At 39.0% G+C, this 15,615-nt stretch overlaps 1 protein-coding gene across 1 annotated transcript in view; it reads right to left on the bottom strand.

The window, feature by feature from the left end:
• Window positions 1-343: 343 nt before the first annotated feature.
• The window catches only part of adcy7 (adenylate cyclase 7), a 570,666-nt gene continuing 555,394 nt past the window's right edge, over window positions 344-15,615 (bottom strand). The window contains exon 28 of the transcript XR_009674083.1: window positions 344-356. The gene's annotated coding sequence lies outside the window, so the exon portion shown is untranslated. The remainder of the gene's footprint in view (window positions 357-15,615) is intronic.

Here is a 15,615-nt window from a genome sequence, read left to right as displayed (position 1 = left end):
ATGGAAGTGTAATAGAAATTACATTTGGAACATTCATAATCTGCTCCCCTCTCTTTGTTCAAATACAAACGCTTCAGGCTCCAATTTTCATTTTCACTTTGAATAATGAGACGGCAAATTGAAGTGCGCGGTGGGCTAAGAGAGAGGGAGAACTTTCAAGTTCAGCTCAAATGTATTCTGACCTTGGTTTGGTTTTTTCTTTTTTTTTACCCACTCATTGTCAAAAAGTCATCTGATGCAATCAAAGAGTGATTCAAATGTAAATCAGAAATGTAGTGTGATCAAAGCTGAATTGCCATTTGACTTCTGTAAGCCGTTGCATCTCTGTCATCAGTAAGTGATATGTGCAATACATACTGCTGTTGGCAAGATAAGGGGAATAAACGTTTGATCCATCGTATTGTGCACATATAAATCAGCAATTTTCTTCTTTTTTGTTGTGTCTTTAAAAGAAAATAACTTTCCAGCCCTGGCTTTATATGTGAGCCTTTGGATGAAGTCCTGCTGCATGTCAATCATCTCACATGTGATGGAAGTTTTCAGGATTTGTGCATAAATGTGGCTGAAACCTACAAAGGTATTTAATCTAAAATCATGATCATGAGCCTTGACATATACACACTAACCCTTTTGCCCTTTAGAGTCCAGTTATATCATGGAAGTAATTCCATTTAATTATTTCATTTACTAGCTGCTCACAGTGAATATTTTTCACACTGAATAATATCTGGCACTGTATAGAAGGGGAATTCCACCATTCTGCAAGACATTTGCATAACCCTCAGCCCCTCTGCCCTCTGAGCTAACAACTGCAGCAAGCTTTCATTTGATCTTTTGCATAGGCACAGACATGCGCACACACACACACACACACAGTTCCCTTGAATTTCTCTTCAGTCATTTAAAGCCGCTGTAAGTGGCTTGCTTTAAAACAGAAGGTTGTGTACAGAGCTCAAGGGCAACACTAGTTGTGAGAGATTTTGCAATTGAATGTATAGATAGGGAAAAGGATGGCATTACTTTGACACAGCAGATTAGCTGAGAGGCTTATATTTAAATGACGAGTAGTTCATGTGAGAAAATAGTTTGTCAGTCCATTCATGAGACTGAGAAAATGTGGGCACGGCAGGTTATTTGTAAGAAATGACTGATCTATTAGATTAGATCTGGACCGGGAAGTCAGAGATTCTTGATTCATTGCTGCTTTGGTGGACTCCACCTGCAGACGGTAAATCGTAAAATGCTAAGTTCTTGAACTAAAGCACTGTGCAGTGAGTTGCTAAACATTGGGGCTGCACAACAGATTGCTTAACCACGGCAAATGTGAGTGCCCATGTGCAATAGCCACATCACAAACAGTCACATGTGAAGAATATGACCTAAAAACACAACTACTGCCATTTTTCAGTTCTTAATGCAAAACGAGAAATTGCCAGTTTCTCTTCTTCCATGGTTAAGTAAATCTAGACTGGTCCACTATATATTTCTAGTTACCATGGTACCATTTTTGTGACTTAACATATTACTTAAAAAAGTGCTCAACCCACATATGTTTACTGACTTGTTATCTTTGCTATCATTATCAATGGCAAATAATTGAATACTGCACAATTAATATTGATCACATCTTCACCACCTCTCTTGACTTGGTGGTTGAGGGAGTCAAAGGCAGAGCAGAAAGAGAGAGCAGGGAGATGGTCATTTCAAGGTTGAGTGATGAAAGGAATTCTAAAAAATAATTTGACAATGGTGATACAGACTATCTTGTAATTTTAATCAAATTAATTGGGATATTGAATGAAAAACATTTCAGTCAAGGGGCGCCATATCAGTCATTTCAAAAAAGTGATAGCTTAAGGTTAAGTCATTCCTAAGTGAATGTTTGTATACTTTATACTTTATACATCATCTGGATACAATTACAAAATGTTTCTCATGCTAAAGCTTCTATAGATTAAAGTATCAAAACATGTGAAAATGCAGGAAATGACACGTACTCTGTCAAAAAAAATTTCTGGTGGAGACCCATGGATATATTATAGAATGGATAAAGCATTGGAGGAGGAGTCCCGTTCAGTACTGAAAACTGCTCAGTGGCACATGAAGCAAAAAAGTTAGACTTCACAATTAAAAGTACCTGGATCTTCCACGTTATTGGACCCTTAGGGCGCGGTCACACTGGCCATCCGTACCGTACCGTACGATTGGCCCCCCGGGTCATTCCCACGCTGGCCGGGACTAATCGTGCCTAAAAGCACGATTACCTCATGTACATAACGTCGTAATACAACACATGCATGCTTTATGTTATTATGAAGCGTGCTCAGTTTACAAATAGGCGGACGAGAGAGAGAGAGAGAGAGAGAGAGAGAGAGGGACGCGCAGTCGAATCCGCGTCTGCACATCGGAGAACAACACAGAGAACATGACAACTACTTTACTGACTTTGCAGCTTATTTTAAGCCATTTTTATCAGACACAGCCATAAATAAATTAAAAAATAAAACAGACGCGCGGCCGAGTCCGCGGGCGAATCAGAAATACTTTATTAATCCCAGAGGGAAATTCGATCGTTATTCTCCAAAATATACAATATAGCAGTAGAAATATAGTAATAAAAATGCAAAAATCGTCATTTTGCGTCACTGGAAGCTCCTTTTCAGACGCAGAAATACAAAGATTTCCCATCTCAGGGGAAAATGAGGGAGAGATGCACTACCATTCAAAAATACTACCAGGTTTCTAATGATACAAAGCTTAATGCAAATGGGTGAAGTATCCCTTTATGTGTTTTCGTATTGGAAAGTTCATGTACCTCAAAAGAATGTAATCTCTGATTCATAAAAGTCTCTTTACTTTAGTTTATAGGAAATAGTCTTTATGTGCCCAATGGCATCATATGACGCTGCGATACCAGGCTCCGCCACCATGTAAAATTGGCTTCAACCGTTGGCGCATATCTGGGCGGACTGAGGAGACCCCCAAGATCCCCCCACCCCCACAAATTACCCCACTCACTTTTTTTAATGCTTTTAATAAAGCATTACAAGCGGAGCCATGGACTGGAATCTCTCCATTCTACTTTCTATGTCCCTGTCAGATGGTAAATGAAAGTGTGGTAAATGTAGGAGCAGGGTTTTTATTGTAAGCAGAAAAGAGACTTTAACTCCAAAAAAAAAAAAAAATATATATATATATATATATATATATAAAACTGACTGTCAAATTGTTAATAAAATATGAGCATAAAAAAACACCACATATATCTGTTTTGAATTTCCATGTTTTTCATGCTGCAATATGTATTTCAAGAAAAGATATTGCAACCTTACTACACATGCATGTTGAAAAGCTGAACTCAGAAGATGACCTGTATCACAGAAATGCATCAGAGGAGCTTTAAAGCAGCTGTAATGTTGTTTTACAGACTTCATTTATGCAGTGAAATGGTATTATCTGCAGGAGTTATTGTATATACAACACATAATTGAATCTACCATGTTTCCACTGAGTCATTTTATTTAGATTCTGTTAGGATATAAATTGCCTTTACTGGCATATTCCTGCTTTTATTGTTGGGTGTATTTTCCAGATAGACTAAATCAAGCAACAAAAGAGCTTTCGGCCAAAGAACATTGGATTTACTGAAGTGGTAATAGGAACTATAAATTGTGACTTTCATGCAGCAGTGACAAATGGTACATCAGATATGAAATTTCCTCTGGGACTTTCATCCTCTGCCAGTGATGGTTTCTACATGAAACAGGTACTTATCCTGCTAAGTGAAAATGTAGGGTGACAGTGGAAAAGATACACTGCCGTGAATTCTTCATTACATACCATATTATTAAGGTTTCAGCGGGGATGTGGGTGGATTTTGTCATGGAAATTGTCTGTGATGAAATGCTCAAATAACAGTTCAGGAAAGTGTCTGGAAAAAAAGAAGCTGTTAAGAATGCAAAATTATTATTGAATTTTAACACAGAAAGTTTACATTAAAGGAATGTTGTAAACTAAACTTCCAATGCTCGACATCAGTGAGATTGACTCGCCCAAGAAAACAGTGCAGAATAACACAGAAACAATCATTTAAGAAAGTTAAAGAATGAAACCAGTTATACAAGTAGTTCTTTCTCCAATATGATGTTTCATTTTAATTGCCTTGCCACACAGTCTTTATACTTTTGCCAATTTCTACACCACACATTTGCAATTTACAGCGAAATGATGCCCTCCAAAATTATGTTCATGTCTGAGACAAAGGCTGTCTTCTCACATGTAGCTAAAATAGGATCTAAAAAATAATCTTAAAGGTCATCACATTGAAAATACATATGTAATCTCCACATACATTACATGACTGTTAATGACTCGACAGCTTGTAAAATAATCTGCTTATAGTTAGGAATACATAAAGAAGGCATGTTCCCACTTCTTTTAATGTTTCTATCAATCATGTACAACATATAGTACGGAAAATATTTGTAAAAAAAAATGTCATTTATAACCTGCAGGATAAAAGACATGCATGTGGGATGGGACTTTAGAATTGAACATACTATTATCTTGCATAGTGCTGCTGGGAGAGCACGACAGACCTTCTAGTTAGCCTCCACTCCCTTACAAAGGCATAAACAGTGAACATAGTCTGTAAGCTCACACATGAGTCACTTAATGATGTGCTTTATGGCATGGACTACCTGTTAATATTGTATGTATTAGGTAGCTGGTTAGCCTGACATGTTAGCTCTTCTTACTGTTTTTTTTTTTTAAATGGCGAAGAAAAATACACACACACTACCCTGAGAGTCCCCCCTATTACAGAGCCCAACCAGATCAGCATGAAGAAATCTATTGCTTAACAAGCCTGCCATACTTAGTTATGTGAGCTGAGCCCAGATTGGGAAATCAGCGTTGGGGGAGGAGTTAAGTTTATAGTCAATTGCTTCTCTTGGCACATATTTCAAAGTACTGAGAATCTGCCTAGTCTGACATCCATGTAGACTGTAGGTTTAATTGATCAAACGCTCTCTCTAACTGCACCAGCATCTGCCATTGACCCAGTTCCTTTACAGCCTGTAACGCTAAAACCAATCCATAAGTGTAATCCTTCCTTTCTACATTTGCTCTTCCCTTCTCTATATTTGCAGAGTTCATAACATCTGTTTTCCTAAGCAAATCCTTTCTAAACTAAGACTCTGAACTTTACTTTGGAGCTGTTGCATCACGAGGACAGGCTTGACCTATATCCCTGCATGTGATTTGCATTATTTTGGGAAGAATAACTACATTTATTATGCATCCTTACAGCAAAAAAAAAAAAACGTCTCTGTCTAGGGGGACAAGAGGTGATTTTTTTTTTTTTTAACTCATTGTGTTTCTATTTGTCTTGCATTTTATAGTCTCTATACACAGAAAAAAAGATAGTATGACATCAACTGAAAAACAATACAAATTCCTCGAGTATATGTCAAAGATGTCTCCTCCTTAGTTTGTCACTGCAGGAGGACAGTCGATGCAACACCAACTCAAAGTGTTTCATTTGAGAAAGTTGCATTTGAGTTTGTTTTGCCTCAAATGGTCCTGAAGCAACATAGGAAATGTGTTTGCAACAAACTCACTTCACCATTACCGTCTTCATAATGTTATTCCACTTTTTTATATGAGACTGTTGACCTGACAGAGCCATGGCGGAAAATGTGAAGCCTCCAGGGAGAGATCGCCTTGCATAAGCACATTTTCCATTAGAACAGCACTGAAGGGCAAGTGGAAATTTAACATGTCTCTTGTCCGTACACAATGCAAGTACTTCTGGAAAATATGGAAATATGCACAAGCAGAAGGGTCAGTGAGGTATCAAAACAAACAGAGCTGGCCTGAATGCATAAACACAAACAAGACAAGATATACCACACAATCCTATACTTAATAACTTTATTACTGCTATTGTAGTGTTCGACTTCAAATAAAGGTTTGAACACAGAGCATCCCTTCTCCTTCCCTCCCACTCACCATCCATTCCCTCTTGGTTAATTGAACAGAATAGTTTAGTGTGCAATTAATTATGATGTGCTGAGATGATGTATAGACCTGACAGAGCATTGTGGGTAATAATAGGAGAGATTTATTTACTGGCTCTGCATAGGCTGCTCTCACCCCTGCAAAATTAATACATTTTCTTTGATTCAAATTACGGAAGAAAATAGGAAGGAAATTGTGTCAGACGCACACACACACACAATACACAAGGGAACACACACTCGGATGCAAACGGATGGCTGAATGTGCACATACACACACACACTCTCTCTCTCCCTCTTACACACACAGGGAATCAATGTTGTTCTTGTACGAAAATTGTAAATGTAAAACGGCAGAAATGAATCATGCTAATGGCACGGCTGACAGTTTTGTTCAATATTATGATTTCAAACCCCCAAAAGATTGATTACATAACCTCATCTTTATTTACTTTGCTGTGAAAATATATTGCTCCACAGTCCTGTGGGATAAACATAAAGTTAGGGGAAATAACATGGTTGTGATCTGAGCTGAGATGCATCAAAGCTGTTATACGCAGGTTTGGTAAGCAAAAATGACTCCTAAGAATTTATTCACACCTAAATCCAACCAAGTATGACTAAATATCCCTTTGAAGTGAAACCTTGATGCAGTGTCTTTCTAAAAGTACTGTACATGCATAGTTTGGATCAGCAAAGATAAAAGACTTGCTACAAATCGTTTCTAAAAATACAGTTTTTCTCACTGGAAATGTCCGAGCTAAATCATTTTTTTTCCCAATGTTTTTACATATCAAATGCTGAAAAATAGCTTTTTACAATGCTGGATACTATTCTTTACAATTCCTTGCTCATAGATATACCATTATGTTAGTTAAAGTACATGTTTGCTAATGATGTAAGCCCTGGGTTGATTTCAATCTCAAGCAGAGAGGGAAAAACAAAAAAGGAAGTATGCAAGTCCTGCTGCTTCTGCATAGCGCTCCTATGGTTGGATAACATGTACTAAGAGAGTTAACACACGGAATGCAATTAGGCAGCTGTATTTAGTATCCATTTATACAACTTGCTTAATGCAGCTTCAACACAATCGTCCCCTTTCTTGACACCAAAAATGGCGGAAAAGTTTTACTCAAGCCAACTACAGGTGTATTTCTGCAGAGGTCGATGCGTTCCCACAGTTCTAAACAGTACACAATCACTTCATGCCCATCTGCACAGCATAATGATCATCGTGTTCCTAACGCACCTGGACATTTAAATGAGGGCAGATGTTGCTGAAACATATACGTGTTAATGAGAGAGACTGTATGGGCGTGGTGTTTATTTTGCACAGAGGCCAAGGTGTATACAGTTTCAAACAGATGTGAGGTTTGGTGTAGAGCAGAGCGTTTGTGTCTTTGCCTGATCGATTGTCTCTCACTGAAGCACTGACTGCTAGTACATTCTGTATCTCTGACTTACTACAGTTAAACTTGATTCATGTATTTTTCTTCACAAAAGCTCCTAGAGCGGAAGAGCTATTGGGTAAAAGTTCCACAGAGCACAAAGCAACATTATTGCTTTCTATTCTATTCTGCCGTCTGATTCTGTCATTCTTCCCCACAAGCGCTCTCTTGTATCACTCCGTCTATTCCGTTTAAAAAGCACCTTGCTTCTTGGCACTTGTGTTCCATTTAGCAACATGTGGGCAGTCTGCCAGCTGCTTTCATTGTTACATAAATGAAACAAATCCCAGCTGTGTAAGAAACGATGTGGACATGGAAAAGGATGATATTACCTCTCCATCAGGAGTTGGTCCAAATAGCAGGAAGCTTGTAAAGGCTGGTATGTTTGGACCATAAGGAGGCTATTCTCGAAGACTGGGGCAAAGGGAGGAAATTAAATCTAGAAGCCTCTGAGGCCTAATAACACTATCCCAATTTCTCACAATGGGAACTAAGCAGCCAAAGGATTATATAATACTAATGCAATGGTAAACAGCCGTTTATGAGAATAGTTCGCAACGCTTTTCCATGGGGATTTGTCCGCAATATAATCCAAACATCATACGATACGTAAACAGATGTGGCTGAAATTGAAAACCCTTGGCTGACAAGTGTTTTTGATCCATAGCAGTGATTGAGGTCAGCACTTCAGTGTCCATAAGCTCCTCTGTTTATATCAGGGGTATTAACCTTGCACAATCACATTTCATTGTACTTAAGGAATGTTGGGTAAACATGTATATGTGACCGTGTGGATGTTAACGTGTGAGTGTGAGTGTGCGTGTGCCTGCAGGATGTCTATGGGTATGAATGCACACATAGGCAGCATGAGAAATCAGAAATTCTGCAGTAACCAGAGCCACGACTAGTCTCTCAGTCTCTCATGGTTCATGCTTTTCAATTATAAGACAGATAAATATATATCCTATTTACAAGTACCCTGCTGTTCTGTGAGGTGCTAGCACCTTTTAAGTTTAGCACACACAGTGCTCTATGTTCACAAGCTAAAGTGAAGCCTTGCATTCATTTGAGGCTGCTTTTCTGGCAACCTGATGAACTTGTGTCTAAAATTCACTCTACATTAGTTCTATTTACTAAAATATTTATCCTCTTACTGTTTGCACTAATGTTTTCAGAGCTTTTTTTTGCACTTGTCATGGAAAGGATCAGGTAAAAGCCAATGTATGCCAAGAATACCAGGATGTCATACTGATTCGGGAAAAATGTGCAGTATGCATCGGACCAGTCTACCTCGCGTCCTGTTTCCCACAATGCAAAGTGCCAGGTCAGAGATCAAAATGCCGGAGCGCAGCTGTTTGAACTCGTCGGTGGCGGTGACTGAATATCTTGCCACATTATGGGCATGAACCAATAACAAATATGACATGTTCATATATTTATAAGTCTTACCACCTCAGATTTTCCTGCTTTGTAGACTGTACAGTGCACGTGCCACAGATGGACCAGCAGCTGCAATTACAGGGTCCTTGGCTTGCCCTATTACTACACATTATTCACAGCTGAGTAAAAGTTAAACCTGAATGTCTGAAAAGTATACTACAATTTTAATAGCATGCCAATCATTTTTCAACCCAGGGCATTGTGTATAAATGACAGAATATATGAGAGATTGTAGACTTGTTTTATTTTAATTATTATAATTGCCTCCAGATGGGCTGCTGTTTACTTCTGCATTCCAGGACCAGAAACCAGTTTAACCGTGCCAAGCATACTGCAAAATAACCGACGACTGGCAGTCATACTACATAATACTGTTGAACTCAGTATACAGTATATACTGCATACTGATTTAGATAGTAGTATGTAGTACGCGGTTTCGACAACACCATCCGTCTTTCTGATCCTCATGTTTTCCCCCCTTGTGCTCCCCTGCCCTGATTGTGCTCACCTGTGTCTCGTTAGCCCCTGATTGTCTCTGTATATACCTTGCATTCATGTGGTGCAAGAAACGTCGGAAAAACAAGTTTGAGTTGTAAAATTGACATTAACACCTGCTCAAGTCGGAACAATAACTCGGAGAGAGTTCAGTGCCCGACATCCTGATTTGACGTCAGAATCGTCATCAAATGGAGGGCAAAATATGTTTTGTTAATGTTAACATACTTTTGATAAATTCACGTATTGCACATCAACTTTTTGCTAAAATCTAACACTTAGCAGTTGCATTTTACTGATCTTCTTTGTGCGTCAACGCTTTTTTTGTGCTGTTTTTACTACCGTACATTCCGACTTTCCGAACTGAAATCACGTGAACACACTGAAGTCGGAAGAATGACTTCCCAACCCGGATAACTTGAACCACCCCAGCAGCACATGAATGCAGCATTAATCCCTGCGTGTCCTCCCTCATGTCGTGTCACCTCCTTTACGCCCTCCTTTATGCCTGAGTTTTCTAGAGTATTGACTAAGCGGGACTGTTTATTAATGAACTCTGCCTTTCTATTTCTCCAGCTTTGTTAGCCTGCATTTTTGGGTCCTTGATCTGTCTGATGTTGATACTGTGAGACTGTACTATGCTACTGTTATAGGCTGTAAAACAGATGCATGTGTGTTTATTGGGGGGTTTTTGGTCTGGCCATGGATGTGTCGGACTGGAGAAGATGCTAAACAGCAGTAACTGTTTATTCATTTCCTTGGTGTGAGTGAGTCAGTGGAAGACAGATTAAATTCTACACAGCACCAGTGACATCTTCTAAGTGTTTGACTTACTCCATCTGTTCTAAATGCATAAAACATCAGAGTGTTGACTTGCCGTGAAGGCTGCTTTGTGAGCAGTAGATTAGGGTGAGGCTCCTTGCCATGTCTTTAAGTAAGCTTATTCTGAAGTGAAGGAGGCACAAATCATCAGATACAGTGTGTATGGTCCAGGCTATTTGTATGCAGCCAAAGATGCTCTCCTCTTGCCACAGGCATCTCTGTATCATTCTTCATTTAAGAAGTGCTTTGAAGAGTCCAGTGAAGTGTAGTGAGAGATACGAGGGAAAACAGCTGCCTGTCATACTCACTGTTTACTCTTTCCAGTGTGCTTTGAAAAACCCTCTTTAAGGGCTATTTATAATCAAATTCATTACATGCAGCTTAGAATGAACCCAAATCATTTATAAAAGTTATTTTTCTGTCCTTTTTTATAGCCATAATACTTGAACTTTTCTAACATTTCCAACCATGTTTTCACAAAAACGTTGTTCTTAATGCATGTTTATTTTGCAATGTAGATACATTGCTCTACTAAAACTAAGTAATAAACATTTGTGTATTGTTCTTATTTCAAAATAATAATTGATAAAAAAGATGAAGTCTCATGTGAGTGACAGGGCTGCACAATCAATCACTATATCATTTCAAAAAATCAATAAATTATATCAATGTAAATGTAATTAATTTAGGTATCAATGCAATAGTTTCAACAAACATGTTGAGATGACAAAGTGTTAAAAGACATGTCTTATTACTGCAGATTAAAGCCAAACAGCTGGGTGAGAACTACATAGCTACGTTTCTTGTCTGAGATGATTGAGCTGCCACTAAAAACAGATGAATCCAAAGAACAGAAATAGTATCATTCAATTTGAGCCACCTCAAATATCAGATAATTATAGATGCTTAAAACTAGCAGTGGTAGACTCGGTCCCATGAGCTCCATGTAACAGCATTTCTGATTTGCTTTGTTCAGCTGCTGCTTCCCGTCAGAAATCATAGAAACCCTTTTTGCCATTTTAAGGGATTTTGTTCCTGATTCTGAACTCAATTTCTTTGCCGTTTCTTGGAAGATTAATGAGCTGCTGCTTTGTGTGGCCTCCTGGTATCCCCTCTGCATTGGAACTTAACAACCTATCATAAGCATAAAAGGTGACTCAGACCCAGTCGTCAGGCCGAATTGATACACTCTTTGGCTGGACTTCCCATTTCCAAGTGACAGAGATTAGACTAATTGTGAATCAAACCCAATGATTAACTCGAGGACATTTTAAAGGTTTTAAAGCATTTCAATTAACTTGCAGGACACCAGTGAATGGAGACAGTTTAATGAGATCCAATTGTACTATTTGCCAAAAAAAGCTGATTTATGTGTGTTTATGATGGATGTTTTATTCTTATTAAACGGGTCCAGCTCATTATTAATCAAAAACAAATGGAATACTGATACAACTCTGCGGTTAATTAATCTACTTATTAAACCAAACCCATGTCGTTAACATGCTCAGCATACTATTTAATTATCTTTTCTCATCCTCATTCTAATTATCTTTGATATTTTTTCATCTTCACAAGGTCTGATGGTTATCTTATCTTAAAGGCACACAACCAAGACTTTTATTGTCAGACAATTTTCTGAGACAAAATAAGAGAGACTTGTCTGAGAACAGTGTTTTTCTGTTTTAAGAGACTGAGAGATCAAAAGCAGAGCTGAAGAATACTCTCGTCATGATGTGTTATTTGACTTCAATCTCTCTCTGTGCTGGTCACACACTGTGACTCAGGGAGGGGGGTTCAGCACATGCCTAATAATACCGGGCAGTCCACATTATGTATAAGGGGCTTAACGGTATTTGTATTTGTCCATTTCGGTTCAATGCATGCAGTCGTATTATGGATACGTCTGAATGTAGAAAAAAGGGCAATCACACAATGGCAGTACCCACACTCAAATTGAAGTGGCAGTAATGCTTGTAACTGTTTGCTAACCGCTATTAAACAAAAAACAAAGAAGAAGCAGACAAAACAAAAATAGATGAAGAAGAGTTCTATACATTTTAGCAAGAGGTGGAGTCTTTAAATCAGTTGTGTAGGGAAACTTCAGGTTCCCAGTGCAGTACGTCATTGGAAACGCGTCGAAAACGATAATGAATATTAGACACCATCCCCCAGATGTGTCACTCAGCAGAGCAAGGCAAAAGTAAACTGGTTACCCAACAATTATCCCCGCTGTTAAATTAATAACCTGTATTCCTGGGACTGGGAATCATTTGTTTGTAAGACAGGATTAAGTTTTCACAACTTTGTAAAAGACTTCAAATAAATAAATAAATGTCAACTGACTAATTACTGCATCAATCTGATCTAAAGTCTGTGTACAACTGTGAATCCACATTGAGCTGCTCTTTATGTGCAAAGCAGCCAAAGACAGCCTCCACCACATAACCCATACCCAAGCACACCTCAGTCTGAAGGTAATGCAGATGGCCGCAGTGAACCAAGATTCTATCAAACCTTGTAGGTAGACAGTTGTTTTTGAGTCTTTCACAGTTATTTCCTTAAGACATTAGTTAATGCGGGTTTAACATTTTGTTTTATACATGATTACACATTGCACTTTTCTTTTTGAAAGAGGACAGTTTATATTAAATTTGTATTTGAAACAAGTATTGGCCTGTGTAGAAGTGTGTAAACAAGCTTTTTGTACATTGTTACAAGTTGCACTTTCATTCTGATAAAGGGGAGTCGCCTATTTTATATTAAGAATTCATATTATTCTATTTGAAACAAGTGTTGGCCTTTGTAGTTGAAATAGGCCACCAGTTAGAAGTACGAGTCAGCTGTTCAAAATGAAGCTGTGCCATTAACCAGTGACTCATATTTTGTCTTTCTTTCAAAGTGTACATTTAAAAAGTAGGTAACCTCTAACTGTGTGTGCACCTACTGTATCTAACTGGTGCTGGTGCTTATACTGTACTTATATTCCAATAACAGGATTTTATTTTCAAAATTTCACAACACTTCAAATCCCTTTGGAGGGCAACATAAACATGTATAAAAAAAACACAACTGGCCCTTTCAGGAAAAAAAACTAAAAATGGTTTAAATCTTTCCTTCAAGTCCACCCCTCCTTTCCCTGTGAGACTGGCTGTGTATCCTCTTGTCTTTATTTCTCTCTGTTGTTACCGTCAAGTTAAAAGTGACAGTTTTCTAAAGATTGCACGTCTCCTAACAGCGCCTACGGAGGGGGAAGCATGCTGCCATGTAAGTGGTCAGTGCTTGTCTGACAGATGTGGCATCAGTATTGCAGGTAGTATTGGCATGTGGCACAGGCTGAGGAAACTTCCTCTCGAGTGCTGCTGCTTCCTCTACCCATCCGGGATGGACCTGCTCCTTTTCTTTCTCACAAAAGTTGTGCAGTGCACAACAAGTAGCGATCATGAATGGTGTAAAGGTGAAATGGAAATCGCTGCGCTTTAGCAGGACTCGCCACCTGGACTTCAGCCTCCCAAAGGCTATCTCCACTGCTGTTCTGGCAGAGCTCAGATAGACGCTGAACGACTCCTCTTCTGGTGTGAGTCTGGGAGACTGTGGGTAGCCCTTCATGAGCCAGGGCATCAGTGGGTATGCAGGTATGAATAAATCCATGTCCTTCCCTTCTATATGCACAGGTCTCTAAAATGAGATATAAGAATATGAACGGGAACTTTATTTGAACTCTCGATTATAAGTCCTTCATAATAGTGTCATAAATCTGGTCATAATCATTTTTTGATATCCTTTATTAATCACTGAGGGAAATTCTAATAATCATGTCATGGCATGCATACAACACCTGGTATCTGACAACACTAATGAAACATGACACAGTAACATTTAAGTTACATGTTAGCACCTATGCCAGATATGATGGGGTCAAGTAAGTGTTACCACATGAACATGCTGTAGTACACAAAATCTCTGCATACATACCTTTGGAAGGAGGTGGGCGTTCTGAAACAGTTCAGAATGCTTGAGGACATTAGTGTCATGGGCAGAACCTGGCATCCTGCAGCTGATACTCCAAAAGCTATAGCAATAGAAACAACGTAGGCTTATAGATTCAATAGGTTTTACTATTATATCCCAGTTATAACTTAGAGTAAAAATCTTATGTCTAGGTTCCTCAAAAACTTACCAGTATTTGTCATCCACCACTCCTTGAAGCACATAAGAGGGCCATCCTTTCCTATTAACAAAGTCCCTGTATCCATCACTGGGGGGCAATATACTGTAAGTATGTGGGTGCCATCAACACAGTCTATGATTTGAGGAATGTAGTGGGCCTGTTCAAATCTCTGTGCAATTAGAGTCTACCATTCGGTGGCAGAACATGTAGATGAATTTCTTCACTGTACACTTGTGGACACCGAACTGATTAGCAACTACACGATACTCGACACAACTCGCCAGCTTGTACAGAACGCTAGCGATGCGCAATGGAAGTGGCACAGGGGCACGTACGGTATCTTCAGCAGGTGTCATAACCCTTTCCATCATTAGGCACAGTTGATTGGATGAGCCTCGCGTCATGCGGAAATATTCCCTCCACTCTGCATCCGTGAACTCTAACATTACTACTCGCTCCCGCCAGTCCTGGCTGTGAACTTTCATCCATAGTCTCCGCGGGGCTCTGTTTGGTATCCGTGGCATAACGCGTAGAGCTCCGTTTACCATTTCCTCGCGTTCTCGTCTGCCACGGTTGAAGAGTTGAATGAAAACAAGTGTTCCAGTCACACTTTGATGGAGCAGTGATACAAATATAACACGGTAAAGCGCAAAAACAAGCATCTTGGACTATTTGGTGGAAATGCCAATACAGTAGGCCAACGTGCGAAAAGAACGCCCCTCGATGACGTCTTGTCATGACGCTACTACTACTACGGTTTATTCGGAATATGCTGATTAACATGTAAACGGGAATATTCCAGTAGCTCAGCACTCTGCGGAGCATGTAAACACCTTTTTCGGAATATTGTCTTAACCAGAATATGGACCTTAATAGGAATATGGTGTGCATGTAAACGTAGTCATTGTCTCTTTAGATGTCATGCACTTTAGAAAACTGATAAAGTATTTCTGTTACAGCTGCAGTGCAACATTATAGCTCCAGGTATCTACAATAAAGTGTTTTTCTTGTAGCCTGTAGCACTGTGCTGTAACATCGTAGCTTCAGGTATCTGAGGTAAGCTTACAGCTTTTACATCCATTAACTCTGCTGATAAACATTCTCATACATTCTTGAAAAAGCCAGACAGTGCAAAATTATTTATCTGATAGCAAACTGTCACGCGGTCTCAAATGTTTTTTTTTTCTCTTTCAAACCATCATCACAAAGTTTCTCTCGTCTT

This window comes from Labrus mixtus, chromosome 1 (assembly GCF_963584025.1).
Source record: "Labrus mixtus chromosome 1, fLabMix1.1, whole genome shotgun sequence".
NCBI lineage: Eukaryota > Metazoa > Chordata > Actinopteri > Labriformes > Labridae > Labrus > Labrus mixtus.
Note: the sequence above shows the minus strand (reverse complement) of the source record. Positions and strands in the feature narration are given on the sequence as shown.